The sequence below is a fragment of the Otolemur garnettii genome, unplaced genomic scaffold (assembly GCF_000181295.1).
Source record: "Otolemur garnettii isolate 467f Iridium unplaced genomic scaffold, OtoGar3 scaffold00092, whole genome shotgun sequence".
Taxonomy (NCBI): Eukaryota; Metazoa; Chordata; class Mammalia; order Primates; family Galagidae; genus Otolemur; species Otolemur garnettii.
In genome coordinates, this window is record NW_003852487.1 from 8,038,605 (window position 1) to 8,049,171 (window position 10,567).

Below are 10,567 nucleotides of genomic sequence, written 5' to 3' on the forward strand. Positions count from 1 at the left end.
TCTGTCAAATCTTCAGATGAATGGAGACCCAATCAAAAGTCTGACTGCAAACTCATAAAGGACCCCACATCAGAAACACCTGCTAAGCTGCTCCCAGATTCTTGATCCTCTGAAACTGTGTGACAACACAGGGTAGATATAAAAGTCCGTGTGCAATGTAAAACAGTTTAACATAGTAAACTGCACACAAACTTTATATCTACCCTGTACATAATTACCGCTTTAAGCCATTAAATTTAGGATAGTTTTTATGCAGTACCAGATAACTGAAGGACTTTGGTAACTGGAAATGAAAAAACAACAAAAATTTAAAATGTGGGCATGGCTTTGAAGCTAGGCAGCAGGCAGAAACTAGACCTGGAAAGCTTTTGAGTAGAGTATGAGTGAAAATTTAAAGTACACTGAATTGACTGTCAGTTGAAATATAGGCTTCTAGGAGGCTGCCAATGAATCTTAAAGGGAAGTGAAGAACATGTTATTGGAATCCTTGTTAGTAGTACCAGAACTTTATGACAATGTCACCTGCAGTCATGTGGGAAGTAGAGAAGGTACCTATGAACTGAGTGATCTAGCTAAGGAGACTTCCAGCCAAAAGGCTGAAGGTACGGCCTACTTTCTTCCTGCCACTCGTGGTACAATGAGAGAGGAAATACGTTAATGTGGTCACTCCTGAAACAGCTTAGCACGGTCCTTTTATGTTCTTATGGGAATTTACAAACATAGCCTGAATCTAAAACACACAGTTTTAAAAACCTTGCTCTGCACTGTACAGCAACAAAATTGAAAGTAAAAAATTAAACCAAAACACCACACAATATATTCCCTAGGTTAGGGAGTCCCTTTGATAGCGTATTTTGTCATACCATGAAGTCCTCAATGGGAAGCACAGATTAGAATACACTAACTATGCACTTATTTCAGGGTGTCCTCTGAAGGCCCAGGTACAACAAGGTACATCAGCCCTCGTAAGCCTTAAATTTTGAGAGTCTTAAACTCCTGCCTCTTTAGAAATTAAGACAGAGAAAAATGAAGAAAGGAAATGTAGGAAGTAGCTAAAGAAACAGACTAGATACATGTCCTTCTCTGGCTCACCATGACAATGCAGAGTAATAGCAAGTCAAGAATGTACACTGTGAATGTGGCTTTCAAGGCTGATTCTCCATTATTCCTACTGGCAACAAACTTCCATCAAGGATTTCATTCATAAGGAACAGGCTTTAAATAAGTAAGTAGCCCATAGAAACGTCTATTTTCTTGGCTAGATAGAAGAATTTTTCATACAGCAATTTTTTCTTCATAGAGAATAATAAATCCAAATGGTGACTTTCACCAAACTGGGTTCACACTAGTAGATAACTAGTGTACCTTCACACTAATTCAACATTGTCCAGAAACAATCCATGTATACTATAGAGAGCCAACAAGAAGTCTGAGAGGTTAAGAATCCAATTATTTACTGTGCTTCAATTTGGTGGACCTACATTTTGCTCTAATAGGTGGGTTTGGGGCTAAGAATTAAAAAACCAAAAAACCAAAATTTAGCTTTCTTTTAAACAATGTATCTGACCTCTACTTTTATTCTTCACAACTACGTTAATCCTCCCCAAATTTCGAAAGAACAAATCACATTCTTCATACATAAAACAACAGGTTTACATTCTTTACTCAAAACAGGTACACAAAGGAAGACAAGTAAAATGACTTGAGCTTAGCTATAGAAAATTTAATATTAAAACTACATTTTCTGTTATAGAAGCTGTGATCAAAAAAACCTGTGCACCAAAATTGGAGTTAGAACAAATAACACCATTTTGTTGTCATAATCCTCAGTTCCAAACAAAGGGAATTTATTGAACTTCCAAAAAAGTACTCTTTGTACTATAAATAATCATTAGAAATTTTAGTCCACGCAATGATTTATTTGGAAAGTTCCAAGTGCCTAGCGTGATTATGATAAAAGTGCCCTTTCCACCGTAACTTCATAATTAGTACACCTTGCTACCATGACAGACAGCAGCATTCGATGCTATGAAGAGGAAAAGATAGATGGTATAGAGCTGTTTGTAGGTGAGCCAAAGGTCAGCCCCATGACATGTGAGAAAAAAGGTCTAAAAGTCAAAATAAGAAAGACATTAACCTATACCTACTTTTATTATCAAACAAAAAGGAAAAATAACCCCAAATAAAGGAGTTGAAAGAGCACGAGTCCACATTACAGGACTGAGGAATCGTTGCCGAGTCAGGGTGAAAGCAGGTGAGTTAGTGTATGCTAGATCGTCTGCTAGATTGTAGAAAGTGCCAATCCAAAGCATGGTCAGCTTCCCCAACCTAACAGGCAACTGTCAGAGTACTCAGGCTTTACCTGACAACGCGACTAGTAAGAGTAAAGGACCAGACATGGTTTCACTGCGTGCCGTATGCAGCTGCTTCAGAGACTAAAACTTGCCAACTCAACAAAAGACAACTCTTAAAATATTATTCATTTGATTCAGGTAGTTTGTCACACCACATCTATTGAAAATACTTGTGGCAACAGTGAAATATTCCCTTTCCATCAAGAATTTATGATTAGAGAAATAAAGTGAATAGTCTTGTGAGGGATAAATAAGTAAAAGAAAGTTGGCATGGTGGCTTGCGCCTACAATCCCAAGGAGGTATAAGAGGACCCAAGGAGTTTCAGACCAGCCTATTGAAACCCCATCTCTACAAAAAGCTTTAAAAATTAGCTGACTGTGGTGGCATAAGCCTGTAGTCCCACCTATTCAGGAGGCTGAGATGGGAGGATGACTTGAGATCAGGGGTTGGGGGCTGCAGCTAGTTATGATCTTGTTTCTGCACTCCAGCATGGGGGACAAGAGTCAGACCCTGTCTCTCAAAAAAATCCACAAAAACAAATAAAACACATAACACACTAGAAAAGTAAGACAAGTGATTGACTGAAGACTACGGGATCCCCAGGGCCAATCCAAGGAAGTATAGCTGGAAAAACTGAAGAAAGACAAGAAAACAGACAGGCGATGCTCAGCCTGGGACTCTGAAAAGGAAAGCCCAAGAGACCTGGGAGAGGCTCTGTTAACTGAGCACTACGCAGACAAGAAGTCTTGATATTAGTATCAGCTGTTTGATAGTTAGCCAGCTTCCCACAGGACAGAGAGCTTTCCCTGGAACATGCACCAGGAGACCCTAACACACTGCACAGCTTTGCACTTATACATTACTCTTCTCTAGAAGACCTTGGTTCTCTTTGACAATACCATCCAGGTCATCCTCAAACTTCCCTAATAGGGGCTTGGCACCCAGTTAGGGTGCCAGCCACATACACCAAGGCTGGCAGGTTCAAACCTGGCCTGGGCCTGCTACAAAAAAATAACAATGACAACTACAAAAAAAAAAAAAAAAAAAGATAAAGAAAATAGCCAGGTGTTGTGGCGGGCGCCTGTAGTCCCAGATACTTGGGAGGCTGAGGCAAGAGAATCACTTAAGCGCAAGAGTTTGAGGTTGCTATGAGCTGTGATGCTAGGGCACTCTACTGAAGGCGACATATGAGACTCTGTCTCAAAAAAAAAGCTTCCCTAATAGGAATAAGATAGAGGTAATATTCTTTTTACAGTTGAAGGAGGGAAAGGAAGCACAAATATACAGTTAACTAATTTTTTTTTAAACAACATGAATGGACAAATTACTTAGGATTCTTTAGGCTTACTCAGCTTAGCTATCTTTAATTTACTTATAATTCTCTTAGTGTGCATACTGTAAACAGACAATTTGTTCAGAAAATATGAAATGTAGACAAATTAAAATTAGTTCAAACTCTTAAAATGAGACAGATTGAGTAATCTGAGATTGTGTGACAAATGATTCATTTTTGTTTTGCTCAGTTTTCTTGATAGCTCCTCTGTCGGACCAAAAGACCTGAAAACTTTTGTGTGACAAAAATACCTAGAAATGCTGGACAAAATAGTTGAGCTTGCAATAAAGGGAAGTCCTCCAGGTCCATGTCTGTTTTGCTTACCCCTGAATTACCACCAGCCGGGGATGGGGTGGGGTGGGTTTAGTATATAGTAAGCATTAGATAATAATTGTTGAATGTTGTTAAATGAACATGAAAGACAGTCTGGAAGGATCTGTTAACAGTAAAGGAGGAAGTTAAGGAGGAAGAAGTTTCTGGACAGTAGAATTACTAAGAAGGCTGAGTCTAGAATTAACTAACCCCAAAGTCCCAATTAGGAACGCTGACACGGCAGTACAGGCTATGTGAAAATGCAGACGTAAAACCTTTGATACTAATAGCTGGTTTGCATTGTTAGTCACTTGGTGCCTTGATTTTACCTTCTCTAAAATGCATCTATAGTAGTTCCATTATCTGAAGGAAAAACATTACAAGATCCCCAGTGTATGCTTGAAATCATAGATAGGCGTGAATGCCACATCTGTTGCAATTTTTCCTATATGTACATACTTATAATATTTAATTTATAAATTAGGCACAGTAAGAGGTTAACAATAAGTAGAACAACTGTAAAAATACACTGTAATATAAATTACACAGATGTAATGTCTTTCACTCTACCCCAAAAAATATCTTATTGTATTGTGTTAACTCTTCTTCTTGTAAGAAGTGAGATGATAAAAGGTCCAACTGATGAGATGAAGGGGAATTGATAGAGTCCAGGGGTGTCCAACCTGCAGCCCGTGGGCCACATGCTGATTTTGTGAGGACATTTTTTGCTTATTTGTGGTGTCAGATATTATGAAAATAACTTATTTTGGGGGCAGCACCTATGGCTCAGTGAGTAGGGCGCCGGCCCCATATACCGAAGATAGTGGGTTTGAACCCAGCCCTGGCCAAACTGCAACAAAAAAAGAGCTGGGCGTTGTGGTGGGCGTGCCTATGGTTCCACCTACTTGGGAGGCTGAGGCAAGAGAACTGCCTAAGCCCAAGAAGCTGGAGGTTGCTGTGAGATATGACACCACAACACTCTACTGAGGGCAACAAAGTGAAACACATGTCTCTTAAAAAAAAAAAAAAAGAGCTTATTTTTGCTAATCAGCTTTTATTAGTGCTTGTGTATTTAATGTGTAGCCTAATTCTTTGACTGTGCAGTGGAAAAGAAAAAAGGTTGGACTCCCCATGTCATTTTGATGAAGTGTTAGGCTACTGATCCTCCAAAATTTGTCAGAAGGAAGATCATTTGCATTGGGTCATTCTGGATCATTCAGTGATTTGATGTTGATGGCTGGACATCAGGAGCAGACAATGTCAATGACTAATGGACAGGTAGTGTAGACAGTGTGAATACACCAGACAAAGGGATGATTCATATCCTAGGTGGGACAGAGTGGGATGGTGTGAGATTTCACCAAGATACTCAGAACAGTGTGCAATTGAAAACTTATAAGCTATTTTTGGAATTTTCCATTTAATTTTTTTGGACCATGATTGACAGCAGGTAACTGAAACTGCAGAAAATAAAACCAAAGATGGAGGAGGGGTGGAACTACTATATATTATTTATAATCTGTTTTCCTTTCAGAAGATCTTATTAGAAAACAATGACAAAATTTTGCAAGTACAACAAAAACAACAAATAAATGCGTATCATTACAAAAAACGGCAAATAAATGCTTAACATTACAGGCAGCCAAGTGTAAGTATGTAATTAAAAATGTGAGGCCATCATGACGTTATAAAGTTAAAAAAAAAATTTTAACATCAACTAAATTCTTTTTTTTTCAATTTTGCATAATCTTTTTTTATTTTTAAATATTATTTTTATTTATTTAGTTATCTCACATTTTCAGTTACTTCAACAATTTTTTTTATCATCAAACCTATAGAAAATTGTGTCGTTCTAGCTTATGATATTTACACATAATAAAACACATTTGAATATGTTTTAAAATAGCTACTTCTGTGTGTCTATTTATAAAATTGAAATATTTATGTCTGTTGAAGACTTTATATGCTAAAGTGTAATCTGATTTATTTTTTCTGGTAACAAAATATAGGCACTGAGTAACAACTGAATTCTTTTTTTTCTCCAGATAAATATAAGGTTACATATGATTAGGTTACATTGTTTGCATTTGTTAGGAAAGGTCCAGTTGTATTGGAGCTCTTCACCCAGGAGGTATGCCATTTACCCCTACAATGTATCCATTAGGTGGGGGCTTACTGAGCCCCCTTATCCTTGAACAAATTGAATTCTGCACCGCCCTAGAGTACAATATGTTCCTTGGGAGTTGTGTTACTACCTCACATCAATGAGAATAGTTTAGATCCTAAAGGAGAACTGGAGTACAGAGGGTATAAAGAATTAATGCTGATAATAATTTTCATAATAAATTATGAATCTGAGAAATTCATATTTGAGAAGAAAAGGTTATGGCCTAAAACATTTTATGTGATGTTATTTAGAAGGAGCTACTGATTAAAAGAAAAAGAATCAAAATTTTTATTTTTTATTATTAGTGAACTGATTTATCTATTTATCTTTTTGAATCTAATTTAGCATTATTCTATTCAAGAAAGTAGTTCACTTGCCTATGGAACTAAAGAGTTAAAAAGTTAATAGTGAATACATCATTAAGGTGCTAAGTTTCCAGAGTAATTCTGGTAATTATGAAAAATTGATATTTTTGAGTTGGCTATTTCAGATTAATTTGAAAAAGTATAGTGGTGTTCTAGTTGTTTTCTTTTAAAAGCAACCTAAGCTGAAAGGTAATCAAATAATGCAGTCTCCATCTCAAGGGGGGCAGTCAGCCAACCAGTCTTTAAGAACAATAGTTTTGAACCCATAGGACCCTGAAATGACTACTCCACCTGGCTATCCTCAGGAGATTGCAATGGTCCCTATGTCATATACATAGGTGACGAATGTTTAGGGGCATCAGAATCTAAGTGTATGATTCTTTTAACCCCAGGCAAGGTCAAACAGACTGGCCACGTAGGCTACCTTCTAAATACTTATGGGATTAGGTCAGGGATCTAGGGGACCAGACTCTTCTCTATAATCACTCTGAATCTAAATGTCTCCATATAGCCTGGGTGGTCAATGAGTGCAGCCTGTTCTGTTCAAGGCAGGTAGAATGTGAAGCACTCTGGGGCACTTACTCAGAATCACAGCATCTTTAGTCCTGATCTGGCACTGACTTCTCTGAAGACACACAAAAAGCAGAATTATACTTCACTAGTATTTTGTAGCTTCAGGTTCATACTGTATCTCTTAGCAACATGTAAGACAGGAACAATTCATACCATTTCTTTTTGCTTCAGATTTTTTATAGACAGACAGGGGAGAGGTTGGAGTATAAATAAATATTCTCTTCTGTCTCTCACGGGAACAAATGTGTGCCATAAAAATGTGCAATAGCATTGTTTATATCATTCTAATTCTAATGTAATCTTCCTTATTACCAACTGTCTGAAATTTCCACATAAGATAATAAGAGGAAGGCCAGTGGTGGCTCAAGCTTGTACTACTCCCAGCACTTTGGAAGGCTGGGGCAGGAAGTATCTACTTAGTCTTTGTGGAAATTTAGCCAAGAATTGTAATCTTTTTGGGTCTTAGGTGCTTCATCTGTATAACGAAGACTACACTCTTCAGAGTTGTGGTGAAGATCAGAGATGTATGAAGCACCTGTGCCTGCATTCTACACAGTTAAATAAGTGGCAGACATCATTGTCATTATTCTATTTTCACAGAATTCTGAAAAGTTACACTGGCTAGGACATAAGGAGCTCAAGCAGGTGACAAGTGGAAAATTACAGAACCAGAAGATGAGTGAGATGGAGCGTGTACTTGAGACTCACCACTTTCCTGATGTAGAGAACTTCAGAGAGATGGGCATTTAAATGATGCTCTTCGGCAATGAAAAGTAACATTTATTAAAGACATGAAAATTATTTAAAAATTTGTTATAGTCATATCATTAGATAAAAAGTAATACTAAGTCTTTATCCTAACTATTCTGAAAAATGTGCCCTTCTTCAGGAGCAGAACACGGTGTGCTGGTTGTGTAATTCTGAACACTACAGTCAGATGGAACGTTAAGTAAAATCAGTAGGGATGACTAAACGCGAGGGCCACGGTTATTGATACGCCCCTTCTATCAATGTAATGGCCCTTCCACTACCTGTGGTATCATAGTTCTCATTGTGGAACAGGGGTCTCTAAAAGGCAATGAAGTGCAGATTCTAAGCACTTTAGGTTTGCTATTTTATTTAGTTTTACACCAACTCTGTGAGGTAGGTAATGCTATCCCAATTTTATAAATGAGGAACATGCATCTTAAAAAAGTATTCTGTCCAACTGGGAAATGGAGTAGCTAGAGTTACAACCTTGGTCTTGTTAGCTCTCTGCCAGCCTGTTACTAGGAAGAAAGACATTTGTTTTCCATTAATATAGTATTTGGCACAAAGTAGATGCTCAATGAATCTGAAATGAATGGGCAAATAAATCATTCAACATTTGGATGATGTGCTAAAGCTGCCAGCAAAAAAAGATGGTGAGGCCAGGGCTGCCTTCTACAGAATGATTCTGCCGAATGTCTATAACTAGTGTTTTATGCACTGGACTGTGCCTTCACAGCCCTCATGCCTGGAAAATTATGGAATACAAGAATATATTGTCTGATGATTAATTCTGAAGTAACCATAAAATTGTAGCTGTAAATGAGATTGTCTAGATTCAGACATCAGTTTCAGTTTGTTGCCTTTACTCTTAACACTGTTATAGCTGACTTTTAAAAATAGAACAAAAATCCTAGCCTGTCCTGAGAGATTGAGCCTGCCCATGACACATCTGTCTAGAGCACATGGGGACAAAGCCAGACTCTGTGCTAGCAGCAAATACAATATGAAGGCTGTAAAACTCTGAAGGTGAAAAAGAAAAAAATAATGCTGACAGGAAGGCCATCTTGTGACAATCTGCATTTACATTAAATCTCGCCAGGGGCCTGACAATCACAGTGGGGCTTCTTCATGACTTACGGTCTGAACACAAGGGCCTGCACCACCATAGCACATCTGGAGTTTGTTAGACAACCTTTAGTTTTTATTTTTTTCATCAGCCCTGGCCCCTTCCTCTGATGCAGCCTCTCCAAGTGCTGCTTTGCCATGAATGAGTCAAGGATACCAGTTACCCTGGGGAGGGGGTTGTAAATTGGGACCATGTTAGAGGGTGACCCCCAAATCTGTATCTCCCTCCTTGCTTCACCGCTCTCTGAGGACAGGAATCCTCTTGAATGCCAAGAGCCCATTAGGCAGTGGCAGCTCCACTCACTCGAAAGCCTGGTCAGTGCTGCCTGCTCCCCTGTTAGGAAATGGCCTTTAGATTGAGGCACATTCCAGCAATTCAAGGACTAGAAGCTTTAAATTAAAACAACATTCATGCCATATCCTCTTTCCAAAAGGCCTCTCCCTGTCCAAAAGTTAGTACACACACTTAGAGGAATTAAAGAACCAAATGTCTCTGGCAAGGCCCCTTGGTTTTTGCTCACAGCATCCCAGACACATTTTGAGAGGGTAAGAATGTGAACCTTTACATGAAAGGGAGACAGAAGGAGACGGTAGGAAGAACTCCTGAGAACTGTATTTTTCTTGCTACATGGGACATATCACTACAAAATATTTGAGGCATACAGTTAGATGTAAAGACATTGAGAAGTTTTAGTTTTCTGAGGATACAAACTCACAGACTAATTTCCTTAATTTTCACCTAAGGAAAACATCCTCTTGAGAACCAGGAAAACAAAAGCCATTGTAAATGAAGTGTAGAGCTCTGGTCTGTTACACATTCTCTTCTATTTGGTGTCATAAAGTGAATGTATTCAGGCCTCACTACTTACAGAACTGATAATTGCCAACTATATATGCTCACAAACCGAGGAACTCTTTTCTTCCTATTTCGTACTATCAGTTTTGATAAGCCAAACTTCAGTTTTCAACTACTAGACAGATGTCTTTAATAATATGCACATTCTTCCTATTTTATGTAACAGATATTCAGATACTAGATGAGGTTCTCTTATTGCTAACAATTTTAGGACATTGGAAAAGTTTTCTCTACTTATAAATAAGCAATGGGGTGGCGCCTGTGGCTCATTGAGTAGGGTGCTGGCCCCATATAACCAGGATGGTGGGTTCGAACCCAGCCCTGGGCCAAACTGCACAAACTGCATTGTGGTGGGCACCTGTAGTCCCAGCGTGGGAGGCTGAGCCAAGAAAATCACCTAAGCCCAGGAGCTGGAGGTTGCTGTGAGCTGTGACACAACAGCACTCTACCGAGGGCAATAGAGTAAGACTCTGTCTCTAAAAATAAATAAATAAATAAAAAAGCAATAGGTTACTTTTAGCTAGTTAACTATCTGTCTTATAGAAAAGGAACATCTTCTCACCAAAATCAGCCACATAAATAAATGGAAGGTTTATGTCAAAGCAGTTTTAAATGTTAATTATTAACATGTACATCAGATATCTATCAAAATACTATCAATTGATGACAGACTCTCCAAAATAAGAAAAAAAATGCTTCACTTGAGAAGCTCTTTCTCAGTCTCATTACTC

The 10,567-nt window shown here is 38.3% G+C and overlaps 1 protein-coding gene across 1 annotated transcript in view; it reads right to left on the bottom strand.

The window, feature by feature from the left end:
* LOC100965537 (ELKS/Rab6-interacting/CAST family member 1-like) overlaps positions 1–10,567 on the bottom strand; it is a 123,219-nt gene that overhangs the window by 110,297 nt on the left and 2,355 nt on the right. The gene's annotated exons all lie outside the window — the stretch shown is intronic.